This window comes from Moschus berezovskii, chromosome 22 (assembly GCF_049115385.1).
Source record: "Moschus berezovskii isolate FMDL1 chromosome 22, NW_MosBer_1.0, whole genome shotgun sequence".
NCBI lineage: Eukaryota > Metazoa > Chordata > Mammalia > Artiodactyla > Moschidae > Moschus > Moschus berezovskii.
The window spans coordinates 51,801,413-51,826,938 of NC_142481.1; positions in this window are offsets into that span (position 1 = coordinate 51,801,413).

The window sequence follows — 25,526 nt, forward strand, 5'->3', positions numbered from 1 at the left end:
GCCCTAGCACCTACAGACTGTCCTCTGCAACAGGAGAAGCCACTGCAATGGGAAGTCTGTGCACCACAATGAAAAGTAATTATTAATTAACTGATTTAAAAAATAAGTACCTCAATATCCAAGTAACGCATTCTAAGTGTATGCATTCATTCACTCAGTTATCACAGCAGCCACGTGGGGTTGGCGGACAAGCGGCAATAAGCAAGCAGACCAACCCGATGGGCCTTGCATGGCATGATAAAGCCCCCCCTCTCCACAGGAGGCCCAAGGAAGGGCGGGAAGCGGGAAGCTGTGCATGGATGTGGGTGTGGGTGCAGGGGAAGGTGCAGATCCAGGCACAGGTCTGGAGTGCATGTAGGCGTGAAATCTGCCGGGCCCCTGCCTTCCAGGAAGAGGGCGTATTGTACCTCGGGGTCCCACCCCTCCAACCCACCCACCCACCTCCTTACCCTGGCCATGGCCGACTCCATCAGGGCTTAGCACAGTCCATAGGAAAAGCAATTCACAAGCTGGCTAGTAGTCTCTAACCTCAAAAATGTTCAAAAAGATTATTTGATTCATTCAAAATCCAGGGAATTTGAACTTAAAAACGTGGACGGAGTTTTCCAGCAATGGTGGAGCTGGAACAGAGAGGGACGATGGGGAGGGTGCTAATGAGGCCACCTTGTCACTGTCCAGGGGCCAGGCATACACCTTCACAGATGCTGGGAGGTGGGCTGGCAGGGTAGAAAGAACAAAGGTCATGGGGCTGTGCAGAATGAAACCTCAGAGATGCAAATGAAAGTGGAGGAGAGAGACACAAATACAGAGAGAAGAAACCAACCCCACTGAGACGTCCCAGGTTCAGGCATTCTGGATCTGAGCTCATTAAATCCTAACAATGGCTCTCTAAACAAACAAAACAAAAATGGCAAGTACCTTTCAGTGTCTATTTTATTAACTGTACCATTATTTCGTGAACCACAGAAGCCCATTGCAAAACAATTTGTAAGATGCCATCCATTATACAATGCACCTTGATTTCAGAGATGCTAAAAAGTGGGGCAATGGCCATCTTAGAATAGATTTTGAAGTGGGCAACTACTCTCCCCTTACTCTTTCTATGGCAGACAGTACTAATCCATCATGGCACTGTTTCCCGCCAGTTCTATATGTGGTCTCCACCAGTCATGCCAGGAGCCACCACCTGGTGTCAGTTCCAAGTTGAAACAAGGCCAATTTGTTCACCCTGGTCAAGGCCTAGGTTTCTTGAGTGAGATCATGAGGGAACAATTCCCACAGTGTGGTGGGAAACCCTGGGACTTCCTGTTCTAGAAAAGCAAGACAATGATTTAGACAGGCCACCTAGAAAATCATTTATCAACTGTGCCCATTTTAAATTGCCCTCCACTTAATCTGTCTCTTCCCTTCCCAGCGAGATCTCTCCAATGAGCTCTCATGGGTGACCAACCAACATCTTGGGTTTGCTTCTCAAATAGCACACAGAACTCAGATAATTTTAGCAAAAGCTAATGCTCTCCTAGCTGTTAGCAGTGGAAAATTAAGAATGCACACACACACACACACATTGGAAAATTAAGAATGCACACACATACACACACACTCTCTCTCTCTCTCTCAGCCATCCATCAGGCAGCGTCAGTCTTCTCTGAGGTTTTCCATTACAGCTCATTTCATCCTCTGCTGGCAAACAGATACTGCCAGTTGCCTCAGGGCTCAGAAAAGCTTCTTAAGAGACAGGGTGCTCACTGAACGTGGTCTCCCCTCATGTCCCTGCCCCAAACATCCACGTGGTGCAGGTGGTGGTCCATGGCACCACCACCACAACAGGTCCACGTGATGGTGCTGGTGGTGGGTGCAAGGGGCACGTCACTTCTGGAGTGAGGCTTGGGAGAACTGGCCCATGACCTTCCTAAGGACAGGACCAGCCACAGACTCCTTGTGAGTGAGAAATAAGTCTTGGTTGAGCAAAGCCACCAAGATCTGGGGTTACTTGTTACCTAGCACATCTGGCCTATCTTGACAAATACACAAGAGGAGATTCCTTTCTCTTGCTGAGACTTTTAGCAATGTGGGGAAATAGCAACTTGGTTTTCCTCCTGGAAAATGGCCTGGCCTCTAATTGCATGGAGCGCCTTCTAGGAGGGAACACACAAGTGTGAAGGCAGAAACTTCCAATGTCTAAAGACCCAGACTCGGAAATTATGTAGTGGCACTGGCACCACACTGCGTGGGTCAAAAGACGTCACAAAACCCCTATTTCCTTGCAGGACAGCCTAGCATTTTTTTTAATGTTTCAGTTTATTTATTTACTTATTCTTGGCTGCTCTGTTGCTGTGCACAGGCTTTCTCTCATTGCAGCAAGCAGGGGCTACTCTCTAATTGCGTTGCATGAGCTCCTGAGTGCAGGCTCAGTAGTTGTGACACACAGGATTGGTTGGATCTCGGGATGTGGGATCTTCCCAGACCAGAGATGGAGCCCAAGTCCCCTGCATTGGCAGGTGGATTCCTGACCACTGGGCCTCCAGGGAAGCCCCACACAAGTGTGTTTGACACTGGGCGTCACTTCCTTTGTGCAGCTGCTCTGCCTGTCTGTCACACAGCCCCTCCCTGGCGTCACCTGGACTGGCCACTCCCCACTGTGAGAAGGGACGTGATTGTCCCGAGCCCCTCTGTGCGCTGCCTTCAGTCTGGCTCTCACCACCACTGCTGACAAGTCTCCTAAAACTGGTCACTCTGTAGACTCTGTTCCCTGATAGGCTACATGGTTCACATGCTTCTTTCTCTTCCTTTTCTCTCTTTTATTCTCGAAAAAAAAAAAAAAAGAAGGGGAGTGCTTGACCTTGAAAATGCAAGACACTTCACCAGTACCGACAGTCTGTCTCCATCAACCAGTCAGCACTGGGATGGCATTCCCCAGGGAATGCGAAATGGAGTGTGTGAAGTGGTTAAGCTAAACCGTGAGCCTGGGAGCCAGCCCCTGGGGGCGTCTTCTCAGCTCCGTGCCTCTGTGTGGTCCTTCAGGGTTGGGGGGGGGGGGCAGGCACACCCGCCTCTCTATCCCAGCGGAAGTATAAATATCAATGTCCTCTCCTGCTTGAGGCTCTTCTCTCCCTGAAACTCAAATGTGGAACTAAAAGTATGTGTTCAGATGTGAAGATGAAACCACAGAAAGTCATATCGCATAGGGTAACGGATCGTCTCTTCCTCTGCGTGCATGGTGTAGAGTCCCAGGAATCTACACTGATAGCTGGACACCCAAGGCTCTAATCCATCCTGGAGATGAGCTACCTAGCACCAGGCTCTGTACAAGTAGTGTCATACACACATGCAAGCACACACACTCTCACCCCCGGGCCCCAGTTTTGCATGAGCAGAAAGAAAAATGCTGGCCCAGATGAGTGGCCCCCAACCCTGGTGGCACAGTAAAGTCATTGGGGAAGATTTTTTTTAAACGTCGATGCCCACACCTCACCACGGACCCATTACATCCACATTTCTGGGTGTAGAGCCTGGGCCCTGGAATTTTAAAAATTCCTTAAGTGATTCCTAGTGTGCAGCCAGGATTAGGAATCTCTGAATTGTGTTCATGGCTTCAAAACTATTTTTAATCAGAGACTCATTTTCCTTAAACAAAACTTACGCCGGAGGCCCTGTGTGTGGAGCAGGCACAGATGGGGCTGTTCAGTTGGAGCAGGAAAGAGGCCCCAAAGTTTTGCCCACTGGCCTCTCCTCCCTTCATCTTCCCTCCCTGAAATCAGCCCCTGGGACCCCTGGGACCCTCAGAAGACCTTCCAGGCCGTGGAGCCCAAGAGGGTTGATAAACACAGTTTAAAAACTGCCGCAGAGTACACAACCTCCAAGACTGTTTAAAGAACTGAAGTTCTGAAATCATGTGAGAACACTCAGCATCTGGAGCTCTATCTGGGTCATAAATATCCTCACAAATCTACGTGCTTGATGAAACCTAGTTTCCGCCCTGCTTCGTGTCTGGTTGTGAAGCCAGGGACCACACCAGACAACGGTGAGGAATTTCCACCAGCTGCTGACTCCCCTGGTGCTGCTCCCACCGGCCACAGGGCCGCCAGGTCCATTGCTCCCCAAGACAGAGAGGAGAGTCCACAGTCTGCATGGTGCTTGGGTGAGGGATGGCTCCATCAGAAAGGTCCCCGGAACCATGGAGCTGGGGCTAAAGAGGGAAGTTTATTCCTGTTACACAGGAAGTGCAGGGAATGCATCCTCCAGACTCAATGGTAAGCACTATTGTTGAAATCAGACCCCAACCAGGAAACCCCAGTTCTAGCCCTGAAGTATTTAACTTCGCTAGGCTGTGCAAGATCAGAAAGTACAAAAGTGCCAATACAGTCTGAAGGAACAGGGCCAGAGTGCCCTCCATCCGCCATGGGTGTCAGGTGGCACCCGGAGGAATGAGAACATGGAGCCCTTCCTGGGGTCACAGGAAAAGTCGGACCAGGCTGAGGCGATGGAGGCATCTGCCCCTCCAGTAACACTTCAGGGGCCACCAAAAAACTCGGTGAGCAAGATTAAAAATGTTTTAATGCAATTTTTTAAAAATCAGGGCTAATTTTTAAAATAGGGCTTCCCTGATGGCTCAGTTGGTACAGAATCCGCCTGCAATGTGGGAGACCTGGGTTCGATCCCTGGGTTGGGAAGATTCCCTGGAGAAGGGAAAGACCCCACTCCAGTATTCTGGCCTGGAGAATTCCATCAGCTATATTGTCCGTGGAGTCACAAAGAGCCGGACACAACTGAGTGACTTTAACTTCACGTTTTATTTATTTATTTTTTCACTTCACGTTTTAAATCAAGATTAATGAAAACAATTCCATGATAAGCTATGAAATTAAAATGGAAGATCGGTATTCCTGATTTTTCTTATTGCTGCAGGCTCCAGTGGAGCTCAGCTTCCTGCAGTCCTTTGGAAGGAAGCAAAGAAAGCCTCATTTAGTCTGTTACTCGTGGTGATTCTTCTGAGAGTAAACCAAACAACAGCATCCTCTCCACCAGCACTACCATCATCACCATCATCTCCATCACCCAACAGTTAGGATGCTGAGGACCTACCATTGTCTAGACATTGCATCACTGCCACCTGCATTTCAGTTTCACAACCATCCTGAGAAGAGGTTTATTACCATTTCACAGATGAAGAAACTGAGGCCTCAAGCAGAGAGTAATTTATCCAAGTGTGAGAGAAGGAAATGTGGAGCCTACAGAAAACCATCTGCAGAACTCACCCCAAGGGGAAGTCTCTGGGGAAAAGAGTCATCCTGGCCCTAGTTTTCCCCAGGTCCTCAGCCAGGAGTGACATTCATACCACCAAGGCTGACTGCACGGCATTGGCAACAGTCGTTTCTAAGGTGCTTATGCGACTTTATAGGAAACAGGATATAGCATCTACACTCAGTGAGGCACTGGGTCAGTCACTTGACTTTGCAAGTCAGTTTGCTCTGCTATAAATTGGAGACAGGCCTGACCAACCTCCACGCATCTCAAAACATTAAGGAGTCAATTCGCTAGTTGTCCACCCACTCTTTGGCTGCCCCTAGCCTTGTGGGCATGTCCCTTCCCTCTGACTGTGAGGTCGCGTCTAGAATTACCTTGGACCTTGCCCCAAGAAGGGAAGCGAAGGCCACCACGGCTGTTGTTTTCATCTCTAGTCTCTTGTTGCTTTTAGGTGATTTTTAGGAAGGCCCATGGTAGATAAGACCTCCCCGTCTTGACCTTAGCAGTCTCTATTCTGGTGGGCGCACCAGGCCGACAGCCCCCATGAATGTTGATTCAAGAAGCCAAGTTTCTGACTCGAACTCCTGCCTGCTACATTCATTTTAAGCTCGGCCTCAGAGCAATTCCACACACCTCCTCCTGTGGACCCCTGCAGAAGGGACCCTACAAGGTGGCGGAGGCCCAGGCACAGAAGTGACAGGGGGAGAGCAAAGGCCGGAATTCAGCCAAGGGGCCCTTGTCATCATAAGACAGTGACAAAGACACAGAGAGGGAGAGCCCTCTGCGTGGCAGGGAGGGCGGTTCTCCCCACTGGGATCCTCCCCAAACCCACTTTATTGTACTGTTCGAAGAATTTCCAGGAGTCTGGTTAACAGTCCTGTCGCCTTGTAGCTTGGATGTATACAAAAACAAGTGGTCTTAAAATGAACAGCATCTGTGGATGTTACTCAGTGCAGAGCTGCAGTCCTGGGGAGCTGAGCTCCCTGCTTGTGGAGAATGTTTCAGTTGCAGGTATCAGAACCCGTCTGGAGAGTGTAGGGTGGGTGTGATAGGGTAGGTGGGTGGCAGTGCCCATTCTTACCAGTACCCGTGTTGTCCCCTCCTCCCAGCACACAGCAGGACTGTGTTTTCTAGAAGTCCTCGCAGTTAGAAGCCATCCATGGCTTGTGGACAGGAGGGATTTCCCCCTCACTCAAGGATCAACTGCTCCTCCACACTACCCTTGCCTGCAGGGACCCAGCAGGGCCAGAGTCCCAGAAGCAGGTACCATTCACTCTGCCCAGTATTAGCCTTTCCTCCCAGTCTGCCCAGAAAATTCCTTGGCATCTTCAGGGCTCAGTTCAACTGTCATCTCCTCCTTGAAGCCCTCCCTGATCCCTCAGGGAGGAGGAGCCACTCCCACAAGTCTTCTTGCAACCCAGACTGCTGCACCCTTGGCCACCTTAGCAAATTACCACACACTGGGCAGCTAAGGAGGGCTTCCGTGGTAGCTCAGACAGTAAAGAACCTGCCTGCAATGCAGGAGACCTGGGTTCGATCCCTGGGCTGGGAAGATCCCTTGGAGAAGGAAAGGGCAGCTAAAAGTAAGAGAAATGTATTCCCTCCTGGTTCAGGAGGGCAGAAGTCCACAATCAAGGTTTCAGCCGGTGCAGGCCCTCCTGGAGGCTCAAGGGACAGTATCACCCACGCCCTTCTCCTAGCACCATGCTGCTGGCCACCCGCAGTGTCCCGCGGCTCGTAGACGCGTCCTTCTGGTCTCTGCCTCCAGAGCCCCAGGGCCTTCTCCCTGTGCATCTCTTTCTGTTCGTCCTTCTCTGCCTCTTAGGAAGGCTCTCTCATGGAACTTACAGCCCACCCTACTGCAGCACTAATGTATATGGATGCTCACCTTAAACACATTGACAAAGACGCTATTTCTTTTTTTTTAATTATTTATATATTTATTATTTATTTTTGGCTGTGCTGGGTCTTTACTGCTGCATGTGGACTTTCTCTAGTTGCGCTGAGTAGAGGCAACTCTCTACTCGTGGTATGTGGGCTTCTCACGGCAGCGGCTTCTCTGTTGCAGAGCACGGGCTCTAGGCACTCGGGTTTCAGTAGTTGCAGCTCTTACGGTCTAGAGCGCGGGCTCAGAAGTTGTGGCACACGGGCTTAGTTACTCCGCATCACGTGGAACCCTCCCAGATCAGGGGTCTAACCTGTGTCTCCTGCGTTGGCAGGCGGATTCTTTACCACTGAGCTACCAGGGAAGCCCCAAAGATGCTATCTCTGAGTAAATCACACCTTCACTTATTTGTTCGCCTTCTGGAAGGACATGGATTGGTGGGCACCAGCTAACACACCACACACACTTTTTACTGCAGTTCTCCCCTTGTGATCCTTGCGTCTGTCTCAGGTGACAGCCACCTCCCTGGGGGCCAGGCGGTGCCAGCTTCGCTCTGTAAACTCAGCCTCTTGCCTGAAGCCCCCAGAGAACATCTGTTAACTAAGTGATGGATGAACAATCAGAGCATCTCCCCTCTGAAGGCGCCATCCGGAAAGCTTCCCAGCTGTGACCTCTCCTGTCTCAAACACCCTGCCGAGTTCCCCGATCCCGAGGAGTCTAGGATGAACAGAGAAAATTAAGTTGTTCCACGGCCATGCGGTGTCCTTTACTCTCGTTGGGTTCCAGAAGCTCTCAAAGCCAGCAGCCAGGATGATTTAGGGAGTTCCAGAGCCCTGCTGCAGAGGAGCGCGAGGGGGGCGCCGGGGTCTGCACTCTTCTGTGTGGGCGGAGAGGCCTGCAGTGAACCTCTTCCAGGATGCGGACGGAGGGCAGAAGCTGGGTGACTTTTTACGAGTGTTTGTTCCAGCTGTTGATTGGCGAGTTGGTTTCTGGAGCAGCTGGAACCAGGCAGTGGGGCCTCCAAATTCCAACCTGCTTTTCAGCCTACTCTGCATTTACCAAGAAATGACATAGTCTGGGATTTGGGTCATCCCTCCCAAACCCCAAGGGCCCCTGGCATAATGATGCCTGGCCGCTTGGCTCTCAGAGCCCCCGGTACCCCAAGGACCTCAGATCGCCCATCCCCTAAGGTCTGCAGGTTCTTTCTGCGGGCCTGCAAGGGTGACAGCCAGGCCTCTCTGTTCTATTCCGGTCCCCTCTTGATCCAATTTGCTGCCCAGGACTGTCTCCAGGGTCACAAAGTTGAGAGGTAGTATGTTCCCTCTGCTCTCCACTATGCAGAAATGGGAGCCCCTTCCTTAGTGTCCTGTGTCACCCAGGGACCTAGATCCATCCAACTCATTGGGCCACCAGTGTTTGGCCCCTGTCCCCATGTTTCTGGGGGAAAAAAGAAGTGGCAGGAAGGTGTTTTCCTTAGAAGAAAAGACACAGAAAGTGAAAGTCACTCAGTCGTGTCTGACCCTTTGTGACCCCGTGGACTATCCAGTCCATGGAATTCTCCAGGCCAGAATACTGGGGTGGGTAGCCTTTCCCTTCTCCAGGGGATCTTGCCAACCCAGGGATCGAACCCAGGTCTCCTGCATTGCAGGCGGAATCTTTACCAACTGAGCTACCAGGGAAGGCTAAAGATGCAGAAGCTGCACAGCTATTTCCACTCTTGTCCTGAAGGTGTGAACTTAGTCCCAGACCCACACCCAACTGCGGGGGAGGCTGCAGATGTGTGGTCAGGGGCCTGATTAAAACCCAGGGGGCTTTATTAACACAGGCAGACCTTGGTTTACTGCACTTTGCTTTATTGTGCTTCCAAGACAGCTTTACAAATTCAAGGTTTGTGGCTACCCTGCTTCGAGCATGTCTATGGGTGCCGTTTTTCCAACAGAATTTGCTCACTTCATGACTCTGTGTCATGTTCTGATAATTCTTGCAATATTTCTAACTTTTTCATTATTGTTATATTTGTTATGGTGATCCATGATCTGTGATCTTAGATGTTACTACTGTAATTGTTTTGGGCACCACAAACCACAACCCTATAATAGAACAAACTTAATCAACAAATCACATGTGTTCTGACTATTCCACGGACCAGCCGTTCCCCATCTCTCCCTCTCCTTGGGCCCCCCTAGTCCCTGAGACATAATATTGAAATTAGGCCAATTAATAACCTTGCAACAGCCTCTGTTAAAGTGAAAGGAAGAGTCGTACGTCTCTCATTTTAAATCAAAAGCTGGAGGTGATGAAGCATCGTGAGGAAGACATATCAAAAGCCAAGACAGGTCAAAAGCTGGGCCTCTCACACCAAAACAAACCTCTCACACCAAGCCAAGTCGTGAGTGCAATGGAAAAGTTCCTGAAAGAAATTAAATGGCTGCTCCAGTGAACACATGGCTGATAAGAAAGTGAAACAGCCTTACTGCTGATACGGAGAAAGTTTGAGTGGTCTGGATAGATCAGACCAGCCACATTCCCTGAAGCCACAACCTAATGCAGAGCAAGGCCCCTACTCTCCCCAGCTCTGCAAAGGTTGAGAGGTGAGAAAGCTGCAGAAGGAAAGTGTGAAGCAGCAGAGATGGTTCATGAGGCTGAAGAAGCTGCCTCCAGAGCAGATAGTGGTTCCTCTGATGGCAAAATGGATTGAAAACCATCTGGAAAAGAGTCCCCATTCTAGATGCCATTAAGAACAGTCATGATTCTTGGGGAAAGGTCAAAACATCAACATATGCAAGAGCTTGGAAGGTGATCCCAGCCCTCACGGATGACTGTGAAAGGTTCAAGAGTCCAGCAGAGGAAGGAACTGTAGACGTGGTGGGGAGAGCAAGAGAACTGCAGTCAGAATCGGAGTTTGGAGATGTGGCTGACTTGATGCAACATCACCATAAGACTCTCACGGTTAAGGAGGTGTTTCTTATGGATGAGCAACAAAAGTGGTTTCCTGACATGAGATCTACTCCTGGTGAAGATGCTATGAAGATTACTGAAATGACAGTGAAGGATTTAGAACATCACATAAGCTTAGAGACTAAAGCAGAGACAGGCTTTGAGAGGACTGACTCCAGTTTTGAAAGAAGTTCTACAGTGGATCAAATGCTATCACACAGTATTGCCTGATGCAGAGAAATCACTTGTGGAAGGAGGAGTCAATCCATGAGGCAAACTTTACTGTCGTCTCATTCTAAGAAGCTGCACAGTCACCCCACCCTTCAGCAGCCACCACTTTGATCAGTCATCAGCTATCAACATCCAGGCAAGGCCTTCCACCAGCAAAAAAAGATTATGACTGCTAAAGGCTCAGAGGATGGTTAGCATATTTTAGCAATAAAGTAGTTTCTAATTGAGGTATGCACATTTTTTAGATATAATGTTATTGCATCCTCAACAGTGCAGTAGTGTAGTATAAACATACTTTTATGTGCTCTGGGAAACCAAAAATGCGCATGACTCACTTCATTGCCCGATCACTTTATTGCCGGGGTCTGGAATCAAACCTGCAGTGTCTCGGAGGCGCTCCTGTCAAGGAAGACAGGAAGGAGGACTCAGAAGGGCAGTGAGTGTGGTCCACAGCAGTCACTACAATGCACCCACCTGCCAGCAGTGAGTGTTTGTGGTGATGGGACACAGGGCTGTCATGTGGCATGGGACGACGGGTACTGTACACTGCAATCTTGGGCTCGCCTCTTCCTGGTTCTGGAAGGGGAAAGAACATCTGTATCCATCTTAAGGGTCGCTAAATGAATGCCCCAAATTAGGTCAGAACAGGTGACCTCCTGCTGTAATAGAAGGTTATAGTTTGCAGCACACTATACAATTTGGAAAGAAGTATCAAATTTTAAATATACAAGTTCTTTGATCTAGCATTTAAATTTCTAAGAATTTATTTGACAGCTGTATTCACAATAAAAGGCAAAGACCTACATGAAAACACAAATGCTAGGTATAACCCACACATCCAACAATAGGGGACTGGGTCTAATAAATTATGGTATATCCACAAAGGGGAATAGTATACAGCCATCAAAATGAATAAATCATATTTATGTGTACTGATGTCAATCTTCAAGATTATATATGTAATAGTAGTATTGTAAATGAAATTAAGGAGCCAGAAGAGGAGAGGGCAAATAACCTACCTCCATGTGTGTGGTTAGGTGTGGGGGCAGAGGCCAGCATGTAGGAGGCATATGTGCATAGTGTGGCTGTCACACAAGGAACTGGCAGTGCTGGTGGACTCTGGGTAGAGATATAGAGTCTGGAAGGGGAGAAAGAATTTCTCCCACCGTCTGCTCCTCTTTGTACACATTGATTTTTGTGGCTGTGTGAATAAATCATTCCTTTTCATTTAAAAAGACGAATGAGGGATTCCCTGGTGGTCCAGTGGTTTAGAATTCACCTGCCAATGCAGAGGTGTCACTGGACAACTAAGCCCATGCACCCCAACTACTGAGCCTGAGCTCTAGAGCCCATGCTCTTGAACAAGAGGATCCACCACAATGAGAAGCACGCACACCGCAACTAGAGAGTAGCCCCCTGCTTAGCACAGCTAGAGAAAGCCGTGTGCAGCAACAAAGAGCCCGTGAACCGCAGCACCCATTGCAGCCAAAAATAAGCAAAAATAAAAGACAAATAAATAGTAAGTAACCGGGGTTTAAAGATTTATGGAGGCGAAAGCTTCTGTTTCAGCTGTGACCCTCCCTGCTAGGATTGACTTAACCCCTCACCCGCTGGTCTCGCCCGAGACCATCCCCGGCCGGGACAGGCACTCAGCTCTGGAACCCATCATGGCGATTCTCCTGTTTACAGAACCTGAATCCAGCCACCCGACAGAAACTTCCCAGATCCCCGGGCAGGTTTCCCTCCCAGCAGCAATTTTTACTGCTTTGCGGTCGTAATTGCAGTGTTTACTGGGTCTCCACAGTCAAATTAGGTCTATTCTGTCCAGAAAACAGATATTTTAAAGACTTGTCAGGACACAAAACACTCTCTACATGGTGATCCCATGTGTGTTAAAGACAACGATATAGGCAACGAAAGCAAACCTGGAAACATAAACCAACCGAAACAAAATATGAAAACTGGTATATTTGGAATGATATGTGCCAAGGTGCCCCTGTGGCTTATTTTTAAGTGGTAGGATGCTGTTTTCTGTTTTATTTGGGGGGGAGGGAGGGCTATCTGTCAGTTTTAACTTTTTTCAGTGTGATCAGATACCAATAAAATGTAGTATGAAGGGACTTCCCTGGCGGTCCAGTGGTTAAGACTTCCTCTGATAATGCAGGAGGTGTGGGTTCGATCCCTGGTCAGGGAACTAAGATCCCACATGCCTTGAAGCCAAAAAACCAAACCATAAAACAGAAGCAATATTGTAACAAATTCAATAAAGACTTTTAAAACGGTCCACATTTTAAAAATCTTTGAAAACAGTATGAAAAACAAGGGCATTTACTTGTTTACAGCTTTATTGAGATGTTATTCACATATCAAATCCGTGCATTTAAAATGTACAATTCAAATGTTTCTAATATATCCAGTGGTTTGTATAACCATCACCTGAGCTGACTTTGGAACATTTTCATCACCTCAGAAAGAAACCCCACACCCTCAGTCATCACTACCAATTTCCTCATAACCCTATGCAATCACTAATCTAATTTGCATCTAAGCATTTGCCTGTTCTGGACATTTCACATGATGGCTTTTTGTGACCACCTTCCCTTAGCAAACTGTCTTCAAGTTTCACCTGTTCTGTGGTATGAATCAGAACTTCATCCCTTTTTTATTATCATACAATATTCTATTTATTAGATATAACACTAATTTTTTTTAATCCCCACATTTTAACCATTATGGTGAAAATAACCATTCACCGTAATGTATTTGCCCAGAGCCTCTCAGTTTCCATAAAGATTGCACAACTACATATGTATCACCAGATCCTCTACTTGGCGGGTGGTGGGGGAGAGGGTCACAGCCTGTCAGGACCCCCACCCCAGTTCTCCCCTCGCTGTGAGGTTTGCCACACAGCAGCTCACTTTCCCCCTTTGGCTGTGGCTCCGGGTCCAGGCAAGTCGAGGGACCAGACAGGAAAGGAATTCAAGCTGGGGAGAAAATATCTTTAATAAACATCAGACATTTGGCGGGTCTCACTCTCTACTGAACCCATCCCTATGCTGTAGCGCTCAGTCTTTGGAGGGAAGACGGGAAGGAAGGAGGACCCCACGGAACATTCATTTGTGGGTTTGGAGAAACAGTCACAGCCAACGAGACAGGGCAGTCAGGCAACAGCACACAGTATCTGATGAGTGAATGGGTGGATGGATGGATGGATGACTTTGTCTTGCTGACTAGAAACACCCGGAAGGCAGAGATGAGACCTGGTCATTTCCATGACCCCAACCCAATCCCCTGCACATAGTAGGTATTCAAGTGCCTGCAGTCTGTGGCGTCACCGTAAGTCACAGTCATTTCTCTTAGAGTTTGAACTTTTCCCCTCTTAGTTGGGTTTTTTTTTTTTTTTTTTGCTAAAACCCTTTACTTTGTAAAGGATCACATGGTGATGATACAAGCCAAGCCTGGACTATCTGTTTAATCTTCTTTCCCCTAAATATTAGCTCAGTGGGGAAAGGAGCCTAACCTCTCTGTATATTTTTCTCTGTATATACTTTTGGCCAGAAGGCTGGAAAAACCAGGACTCAAGCAGGATGCCTAGAGATTCTGAGAAAAGATGGGGAGAAGCCGCCTGCCAGAGGGAGGAAGAGGGGGTGTCAGGAGTGTGGGAACAGATGTGACATGTCTTTTCTGGACAGGCCCTGTCCGAGGATTTGCCTGTCTTACGTGAAAGCACTTGTCAGTGACAAGCCACTTGCACCTCCCTGACCCCGAGGGAAGGACAGTTTCCATCTGGGCAGCTGCTTGGGCCAACCCTGGACAGGCTGGGGGTGCCCACCACAGAGCCCAATAAAAGCAAGCTGGAGCCTGTGCTCCAGACCCTGCTGCAGTGGACACACGGGGCCGGACTGTGCTGCTCGTTGCATGACTCGCCCATTTACTAAAGATCACTGCATTATACTGTCAAACTGCATGGGTTTTATGGTGTGTCCGTGACAGTTCCATAAAGCTGTTAAAAAAGTAACACGTGCTCATTGGAAACACCTACATACTGATGGTATATGTATACATACATGCAGAAGTGTATGTTCTATATCTGCAACACAGGTGCTTATCTATCTGTACATATGAAAAGTGAACGTGTCAGTTGCTCAGTCATGTCTGACTCTTTGCAGCCCCACGGACTATAGCCCACCAGGCTCCTCTGTCTGTGGAATTCTCCAGACACAAATAGGGGAATGGTTAGCCATTTTCTTCTCCAGGGGATCTTCCTGACCCGAGGATCGAACCCAGTTCTCCAGCATTACCAGCAGTTCCTTTGCTGTCTGAGTCACCAGGGAAGCCTGTACAGAAATACTAATGTGTACAATATGTGTGCATATTTAGGTACACACTCAGATGTGCCTGCATACATATGTGCACGTAGATATCTGTGCATGAACCACTGACCATATGAAGAAGAATTGTTCTCTCTAGTAGAGAGAGCCCAGTTTGAATGGCAGGAGACCCCCTTGTATTATCATAGACCTGGCTCTGCTAGCGAAGTGTGCAGTGACCCTGAGGAGCAGTCACTTGTTCTCTCTGGACCACACCAGTCGCTCTTTCCTTGTTCTCCATAAAAATCATGGCTCAGCCACCAGAGTGGCCCTCTGAACACATCAGTCCTCCCATCAAAACCTGCCGACAGTTTCCCACCCCTCTCAGAGCAGAAGCCGCTATTCCCATGACGATCTTTACAAGTCTTGCCAAGGCCCCGGAGGGCACAGGCCAGTGGAACCTTTCCTGGAATGGTGGAATGTTCTAGATATGCAACAGGGCAGCCACCGGCCACGTGTGACTGCTGAGCACTTGGAATGCAGCTCGTGTGGCTGAGGGGTCAATCTTTAGCTCAATTTTACTGTCCCCTCATCCTCTCTTGCCCAGTCACACCAGGTCCTAGCTGCTCTGCCAGCTCTCCAGTCCAGTCCTGTCCCAGGACCTTAGCATCAGCCATCCGCTCTGGGCACAGTCCTTGTTGATTTCATTTCTTGTTCATTCTCCATCTCCCTCCAGAATCTTAGCTCCATGGGAGCAGGGACTCCATCTGTTCAGTGCATTCACACCTCCCAAGCTTCTAGAACAGCACTTGGCACACAGCAGGAGCTCAATTGACATTTGTTGAATAAAGACTTGAATGATGACCCCTGCTCTGAGTTTGCTTGTAGAGGAGGACAGTCTGGTCACTCCCTGTGCTATGTCCAACCTCCCCTGGTGCTTCCGGGCTCCCAGGATCCGGAGCCCCTCACTCTCTGTCATCCAAGCAGATGGAAGGCTTTGGGCTAAAACAGCAACCACTGTTCCCAGGCAACCTGGCTTTGTTAGATGCACTGACCACTGTTGGGCAGCAGTAATAAGCTGGCGGGTGGGGCCGGGGAGGGGCTCAGCCTGGAGAGGGCAAGTCAGCTCTGCTCAGATGGGTGAGTCCCTGCAGGGGCCACCCCTGGCCTGCCCTCTTGCCCACACTGTGTAGACACCCTTCCACGTTGGGTGAGGATCTGGGATGGGTAACATGTGCTGTTGGGGACCTTCCAGACAAATGTGCTCCCCCACCCGCCTTCCATGTGTCTCGTGAGTGGAAAGCCGTGGGTTTGGATTCCCACGAACACACAAAGCCATGGTTCTCCGGACCATGCCCTGTGGGGTGTGCTTCCTGGCCTATATTGTTGTTGTTTAGTCGCTCAGTCTTGTCTGACTCTGCGACTGCATCGGCTGTAGCCCACCAGGGTCCTCTTGTCCACGAGATTTCCAGGCAAGAATACTGGAGTGGGTAGCCATTTCCTTCTCCAGGGGATCTTCCAGACCCGGGGATTGAACCTGTGTCTCCTGTATGGGCAGGTGAATTCTTTACCACCGAGCCACCCAGGAAGCCCTTCCTGGTCCAGAGGCTGTTTTTTGTTAATTTCACCCTTTGAAAGTCTCCGAGAAGTGACTGCTCCAGGATACAGATGCATCCTGGACTCTGTCCCCTCTAGAAATTCCGTTTTGCTTTTCCTTTGCTCTGGAGCGTTTGTCCACATAACGATACCCAGATCTCCCAAAGTCTGGGGAAGGCTGTTGGTTTCCTGGCTGCTATATCCCGTCATCCTGAGCTCACTGATGCTCCAACGACGTGTAAACGCAAGGCAGCTCTGCTCGCTGGGACAGCTCTTTCGTCTTGGGGCCAAACTCACTCTGTAAATGGTGGAGAGGCGTTTCGATTTCTCTTCTGCCCAGCTGACAGTGGGTTTACAGTTTATAATCTGGCCTTTGTAAAAGCATTTGTCAGCCTGGATATTTCATTCTAAGCCCGACCACCCATGCAGAGGGACAGGCAGGAAGTGGCCCTTCATTTGCACCAACAGTCAACTTGGAGGTTGGCTGCAGAATCAGAGAACCCAGTCGCACGGGGGGACTTTTTTGGCATTATCTACCTCGCATCTCGGCGGCGAAAGCAGCCCTTGTTTATACGAAGCGATCCCCGCATGCTAAATTTGGAAATTCTACGTATTTCTCTAATCCTCCAGGCCCCAGGCAGGTCGGGGCCTCCTCTAAGAAGCTGCCCCACTTCCCCGAGTCCCTCGGTCTCCGGCCCAACCGCCCAGCGCGACAGGGAAGGCCTGGAGCGAGGAGGCTCAGGGCAGCCCAGCCCACGCCAGCACGGAACTGAGCACTTCTCCCGCCAGCCAAGGAGGCGCTCTGAGGCCGGCCGGCAGTTTTATTTCTAAGTGTCTGTGTACACATGTATATAACACGGCTCCCTCCAGGCCAGCCCAGCCCGATCTTTGGCAGAACCTCAGGGCTCCAGTCCATGGGAGTGGGCCAGGGGTGAGGGGGAGGCCTGTGCAAAGGCAGCCTGAATCGATAAGGAGCCTCAGTAGCCCAGGCTGGCATGATAGCGGGAAGGAATGCAATATAATAAGGAACACTCACGTTTGATCTCTGTTCTTGAAGACGCTTGCGAGGGAGGAAATAACACCATTTCGGGCAACAGATAAAGGAGATGGAGCTGTGACGGTTCATCTGCAGAGCTCGCAGCTCTCCCCTCCACGCCCCGCTCCCCCACTACCTGCTTGAAAATGCTGGAATTTGGCTTTGAGCCTTCTTGCTGCTGCTGCAACATCTTATCACATACCAGCCACCTCCCCGAGGCTCCCTCTAAGGCCTCCTCCCTTCACAGCTCACACCTCCAGCAGTCTGAGATCTGAGTGCTGCACCTTATCACCTGCAGAACATCAAGGACAAGCTGGCCGATGGGGACCCAGATGCAGTAAGACCAAGGCAGAGCTCCAGGCGACCTCCTGACTGTCACATCACTCCTTGCTCTGCAGCTGAGGCTACTTCTTTTGCCAAAACCAGGCACATCCCAGGCCCTAGGGCCCACCCAGGGATAGAAGGAAGAAGTCACTCCTGTGTTTGGCATGCAGGCTATGTGCCAGCGACTGAGTGACGTCGGGTCATCTCATCCTGTCTCAGGGTGGGTGTCTCCCAGGCAGAGCCTCAGACAAGGGTTCTCACACAAATGGATGAGCTGGGGACGACCCCAGGAGACAGCAGCAGGGAGGGAGGGAGGAGGGAGACAGGGAAGGGAAGGCGCCAGTGACTCAGTTCCAGGCCACCGGAGCATAAGCCCCTCTGGGGAGCTCCTTGGCGGAGTGTGGACACACACCCCAGGGTTACCCACTTCCCAGAGGGGACAGCGAGCTTGGGAAGTCGCCCACTCACTCCCAGCATCATTGGTCAAGAGCTGCTCCTGGTGCCCTCCTCTGAGCCTGCTGCCCACCCTGGGTATGCAGGCACAGTCCATTCTCATAGCCAGACAGAGCCCTCAGGCCAAGAAGCGCAGGGCAGGCAGTTAGAAGCCAGACTGGAATTTTCCAAAACAGCCAGAGTGAGGAATGCAGATGGGCACAGAGAGTTTAAGGTCACTCACCTGAAAAGGAACAGAAATGACGGCCACACCCTGGGGTCTTAGACTCTTAGCCAATGCCCCACGGCCCCAGCTCTCAGACGTGAAGCCTGGCTGGCTTGGCATAGAGCCCTCTCCCCAAACCAAGCTTGGTTTCTATTCGGGGCTTCCCTGGTGGCTCAGATGGGAAAGAATCTGCCTGCAATGCGGGAAACCCAGGTTTGACCCCCTGAGGAAGGGAATGGCAACCCACTCCAGTATTCTTGCCTGGAGAATCCCATGGGCAGAGGAGCCTGGCAGGCTACAGTCCATGGGGTCACAAAGAGTCAGACACGCCTTATTAATTCAGATGACTGTCCATGAAATCTTCCTGGCTTCTTATCAGGAACATACACTTTATTTGGATAGGTCTTTATATGCTATGTTGCAAATACTCCAAAGGTTAATGTTACCCTTTAAGTGGCCGTAACCAAATTCTGTTGGGATTTTCTAAGCTATAACCAGATTCAACAGATGTTTATGGCAAAACATATTTTCTCCTCTAAGAAATAAAATCAAGAGTCTAATAGGAGAGTTATGAAGACTAGTTTTTACTGAAAGGCTATGTGGATATTGGTTTGGGCTGAGCATGTACTCAGGTAGATGTGTGTGCAAGGCCTCCTGATCCCCTAGAACACCGATGACCCAATGCAACCACTTATCTAAAAAAACAGTCCAACCTAGAGTGAAGTCTAGTGTCACCAGTAACAATATTACAGTCTGGGGTGAAGCTACTTGTAGAGGAGTGGATATAAAAGTGGTTCTTGCTCATTTATCCAGCAGAACAGGATGGTCTTATACTATTGTTTGTTTTTACAGATATTTACAGATAATTTTAAACTTTAAGAGACATAACATTCCTCTTCTTCTGAAGATCAATTTAGCTCACGATTCTGCTGAATGTCACATAGAGGTGGCACGTGACCTAGAGATATTTATGTAGTGGTGTGTCAATTTTTTTCATGTTAGAGCAATTATCCATATGAAGTCTTTTTTAAAAGATTATTGGTTTTTTTTTTTTGGTTATGCTGGCTCTTCACTGCTATGAGGGCTCTTCTGTAGTTACTGCGAACAGGGGCTACTCTCCAGTTTCAGTGGGTGGGCTACTCATTGGAGACTTCTCTTGTTGCGGAGCATGGGCTCTAGAGCACAGGCTCAGTAGTTGCGGCTCACATGCTTTGTTGCCTTGAGGCATGTGGGATCTTCCTGGACCAAGGATGGAAATGGCGTCTCCTGCATCGGCAGACGGATTCTTTACCACTGAGCTGACAGGGAAACCCTGCTTATTATTTTTAATATTTGTGTATTTATTTGGCCGGGCCAGGTCTTAGTTGCGGCACATGGGATCTTCAGTTGCAGTGTGTGGGATCTAGTTCCCCAACCGGTAGTCAGACCTGGGCACCCCCCTGCATTGGGAGTGCAGAGTCCTAGTCACTGGGCCCCCAGGGAGGTTCCTCTGTGAAGCCTTATGTAGAACTTCAAGATGTGAGATAGAGAAACATGAAGTTGTTTTGATAGAAATCAGGTAAGGGGTTCTAGTTGAAACCTCTGTTTCCCATTCCCACCCCACCTGCCCCAACCATGGAGCTTGCTCATACACCTCCATGCAACCCCAAGGACTGGGAGGAAAAAAAAACAGCATATAAAACACTAATTAAAAGTCAAATCCAACAACTGGAATATGAGAAAAGTAAAGGACAAGCAATGTTAACACATTAAAGTGTTAGTTTCTGCAAAAATCCCCCAGTCAGGAATGTGTTAAGTCATTTGGGTAACACAACAGAGCAAGTCTGAAGACAGGCTCAAACCAGAATTCAGCTTTCTTGATTCTGGGCTGCCCTCTAGAGCCGCAGATAAACCAGAATACTCAGTAGAGATTCTAGAAGGGTCCTGCCATAGCAGTTAGGCTGAAGGGACCCTAGAGTAAAGGCTAACAAAGATTAAAAACAAGCCTCAAAAGGATCAAGCTGGTTTTCAAGTAACTTAACCTCCTGCCAAAATAAATTTCAACCCTCTTTAGTGGAAGACAACCAAATCCAACAACTCAATAAATAACAAGCATTTGTAATGTTTGGCATCCAATCAAAAATGACTAGACACATGACAAGCAGTAAAATGTGACCTATAACTAGGATAAAAATCAGTCAGAAGAAACAGAGCCAAAACTGACAGTAATGTCAGAATTAGCATGGAAGAACTATGAACGGATTTTACAGATATGCTAAAGGATTTAAAGAAAAACATAAACATAATGGAGAAAGAATTGGAAGATATGAAAAATAACCAAATGAGATATCCAGTTCAGTTCAGTTCAGTCGCTCAGTCGTGTCCGACTCTTTGCAACCCCATGAATCACAGCACGCCAGATAATATTACAAACCGAAAATACAGCGTCTAAAATGAGTGTTTCACTGTAGAGAAGATTAATCACGGCAGAAATAATGGAGGCTTTCAGATTGTGGTGCTGGAGAAGACTCCTGAGAGTCCCTTGGACTGCAAGGAGGTCAAACCAGTCAATCCTAAAGGAAATCAACCCTAGACTTTCACTGAAAGGACTATTGCTGAAGCTCCAACCTTTGGCCACCTGATGCAAAGAGCCAACTCATTGGAAAAGACCCTGATGCTGGGAAAGATGGAAGGCAAAAGGAGAAGGGGACGACAGAGGATGAACTGGTTGGATGGCAACACTGAATCAATGGACGTGAGTTTGAGCAAGCTCCAGGAGACAGTGGCGGACAGGGAAGCCTGGCATGCGGCAGTCCATGGGAAAAGAGTCAGAGATGACTTAACCAACTGAACAGAAACAGCAAGCACTGTGGAAGAAATCAATGAACTTGTAGGCACAGCAGTGGGAGTCATAGGAACCGAAACACGGCTGCATGGGACAATATCAGTCTAAAGTGCGTGTAATTGGAGTCTTAGACGGGGGAGACAGAGAAAGGAGTGGAAAAATAATTGAAGAGATAATGGCCAAAATCTTTCCAAATTTGCTGCAAACTATAACCTGCTAATTCAAGAAGATCACTGGAGCTCAAGCAGGATCAACACAAAGGAAAAACACCAAGGCTGATCATGATGAAATTGCTGGAAAACAGTGATAAAGAGTAAAATTTTAAAGTCAGGAGGGGAAAAAAAGACACACTGAATTCAAGGAATGAACATAAAACTCCCCAGAGATGTCTCATGAGGAAAGGCAGTCATCGCAGCTGCAAAGCTGATGAATAAGGAGCCGGCTGAGTTAGGAAAGGTCTCTTAAGTGTCCGGCTGGAATGGCATTCATTCCACCCTGCAGTGATCTATACTGGCACAGCACGTGCCCAGCGGCTATCTCTCTACTCACCAGGTTCAGCCCCTGCGGTAGACAAGATCATTTCTCAACAAATATTCACTCCCTCCCCAACCCAGACCTCCATGGAAAGATTGTATCTCTCCACAGCTTGACCCCATGCTCTGCGCTGCAGCTTGCTCGAGCTAAGGCATTGGCAGACACTCACAAAGTCTCGACGAGAGCTTGCACGCCTGAGTTTTCCCCCTGACGGTCCTGTCTTTGACCTCGAGAAGGATGTGCCCCATGGCAGCTCGTGGAGCCTAGCTCAGCCAGCCCTCAGCCAGTCTCAGCCAGACCTCTTCACGCCCATTGCATGGGCCCCTTTAACTCGTTTTAAAACAGGTCTGAGCATTCACTCTGGGTCAGGTATATGTAACCCCAAGCAAACCACTGAACCACTCTGGGTCTCAATTTCCCTCTTCTGTAAAATAGACATGTCAGATGGGATCAGTGGGTTCCAATATTTTCTCCACAAAAGGCCTCTTTTATTGTTTTTCCATTCAAAACACAGGGAAAGTTCTCTGTTACATGAAGAAAATGACTCTGTTGAACTGTAATTTATTAATATAAATGAGAAAATCAAATTCATGTATAGCTAAGAGTGAAATGGGTGGAAAGACATGAAATAGTATCCCATTTAGGGTATTTGATTAACACAAGCAAAAATAATCACAAGGTAGGGTACAGTTTGCATCGTTGTCGTTCAGTCTCCAAGTCATGTCCGACTTTGCAACCCCGTGGGCTGCAGCACAGTTTCCATGGAATCTTGTAAAATGATGAAATGAGCCCTAGAACCCTTCAAGACCACTTCCCAGGGATCTGTGTTGGGGATTCTCCCAGACTTTTACACCTACAACTTTTCTGCTCAATGGTGTTTGCAGAGAGGGTCGTTCCTTCTCCAGAAGCAAAGGCATGTTCTTAGCAGGCAGATCTTCCCATGACCACGTGTCTTCATGGCCTCTTTCTGGACACATGCATTCCCCTGACACACTGACCATTCTCTACACTCAGGACAACCCGCTAGTCCACGAAGTTGTATTTTCTTTGTTGTCATTAGTTTGTTTTTCAAATTTTGGCTGCCAGCTTTACCCTGTTCTTGACTCAGTTCTTCTGATTCTCATTTCTCGGCCCAGTGTTTGACCCACTGCCCCCCACCAGAGCTGTCTGTGTGGGTCCCACTGAAGGCAGACCCTGAGCCTCGAGTGCCCCTGGTTTCTCTGGGAGGTGACCCCTGGCAGCACAGTGAGGGCACGGGAAAGTGAGTCAGGGCAGGGTGGCTTTAGCGGGAGGGCTACTATTGGATGTAACGGGGGTTCAGTGCCGCGGGGTCCTCTCTGATGAATGTGCTTCAAGGTTGTCCCACTAAAGGATGGGGGATCTGGGTTTACCCACCAAATCCCACACTTCCTCACTCGAGGATTGCCCCTGGAGGCATTAAGTCATGGCATCACTAGGCTGCCGTACGTGTGAGTTGACGAGGTCCCCATGGCGCTGGGGGACTCTGTCCCGGAGGAGAGGAGCGGTGTGGAGGCTCAGGGCACACAGGGCCTGGCCAGCAAGCTGGAGGTGGCCTTCAGGGTGAGCTGCTGACAGCATCCCAGCGACACTGCCAGAGACCGAGCCACACGCTTCGTGGGCATCACGTGACTAGCCTCCTCGCTGATTCTGTTTGGCAGGTGTTACTCTTGCTCCCATTTCACAGATGAAGACAGCAAGGCTTCAAGAGGTTGTATATCTTCCCAAAGTCACCTGGCTCGTGACCGACACAAGCAGGATTAGACACCCGCCTGACTCCAGCCTGGTGAGCAGCGGGCCACTCCTCCTTCCACTGACCTGTGACTCCCGAGGCTCCACGAGCTCTGACCACCAGCACGTCTCAGTCCCATGGCCCTTCTTGGCTCACAAGGCAATGGACACCCACCACCCTCACCCTGCAGCTCTGGAGATTCCACAAGCCTGCCCACCCCGGGCCCTGCTGGAGGACAGACCCCTGCCGTCCCTGGCCATGTGACCTTGCAGATGAGCGCAATTAGAGGGCAGAGCAGGGCAGCGTCGGGAAACATGGTTCTGCAGAGGCTGCCACAAGGGCTTTGTTGAGAATACCAACCTCATGTAACCAGTGCCTGGGGAGTGAGGCAGGCGACCGCCATGCCTCCCGGGTCAACACCAGTTCCTCCTCCAACCGCATTTAAGAAGAGGCTTGCAGAAGAACAAAGAGCCGGCGGGCTGGACGACCGGCCGATCCTGGCCCGGCTGGTTAGGGTGATTCCAGGACAGACACTGATTAAGCTGCTTATGGTTTTGGCTCTGAACCCACAGAGCTCAAGGCAAAAGAAGAATGATCTGAGAGCCAGGCCCACGCGGAACCTTCAAACAGGGCTCGGAAGGCTGTGGCCAAGCCCGCCCAGCCCCCACACCGTCTGTCCCTGCCGCCCGGGAGCCTCTGGCTCAGTGATGTCGTGGGAGACGGGAGGACTCGGGGGGAGAAGGGTGGGCAGCAGGGTCTGGGGTCACACCGCTGTCCTGTCACCAACTAGTCCATTTCCCAGGTCTCCCATAGCAAAGTACCCCGAACTGCCTGGCTTGAAAGAACACAAAGCTCTCCTGTCACAGTTCTCGAGTCCACAGGTTCAAAATCGAGGTGTGGGCAGGGCTGAAGTCTCTTCAGCAGCCTCTGAAGGCTCCAGGGGACAGTCCCCCCTGCATCTTCCCAGCTTCCGGGGTTACAAGCCGTCCTTGTGTCCTTGGCCGAGCTGCACCCCTCCAACCTCTGCCTCTGTCTTCTCTTGCCATTTTATCTCTGTGCCCCAAATCCCCTCTTCTTATAAGCACGCTGGTCACTGGATTAGGCCCCAGCCCAGCCCAGCAGGACCTCACCTCAACTGCATCTGCTCACACCCTCTTTCCAAATAAAATCACCTTTTGGGGGTTAGGACTTGAGCGTGTCTTTGGGGTTCGCTCAAAGACACACAGTGGCCCCTTAGCATAACTCCTAACCATCCTCCCCAGCAAAGGCTGCTCAGAGTGCGTTCAGAGGACCAGTGCCAGGCTGGGCAGAAACTTCACAGAGGGATGACATGGCGGTGGCGTGCAGTGTTACCGAACTCTCTTTGGTGAAGGACTAGGTCTTTATGTTTCCAATCGTTCAGGGTTGGAACCATAGCCGTGCTGGGCTGGTGCTTGCTGTTCAGGGAGATGAATCTGCTGAATGTGTTAATGTGGTGCTCTGTGTGTCACACATACACACACACGCAGACATACACGGACACACACACAGACACACACACAGACACACACACACAGAGACACACACATAGAGACACAGACACAGACACACACATACACAGACACACACATACATATACACACACACACAAACACATACATAAACATACATACACACACACATACACACACAGACACACAAACACGCATACACACACACACTGAGACACACATACACACACAGACACACAAACACACATACATACACCCACAGACACACACATACACAAACACACACATACACGTACATGGGGTGTCCCCCTCTGAGACCAACCCTGGTGGTCTTACACCAAGCTCCCTCCCTCGGATAGACAGGTCTTTGCCTCTTCAACCAGCAGTAACTCTTCAGAGCCCTGCATCCTGGTTCTGCCAACAGAACCCACCCCTCAGCTTAAGAAATAAAATTTACAGACACCACTACAACTTCCCGGGTGGGCTTTGCTGTTGAATTGTCCTAAATAGGCTCACGCATGTCTGCCTGCTTTTACTTCACATACTTGTCTCTATTAATAACGTACAGTTGAGTCTGACCCGTTTCTCAACTTCATATAAATAGCATCGTCCTGGCGTCTCCTTCTTGTCTTGCTCTTTTCAGCGTCACCTGAAGGAAATTCGCCCATGTGGATGTGTGCAGCTAAAAATTCATTCACATTTCA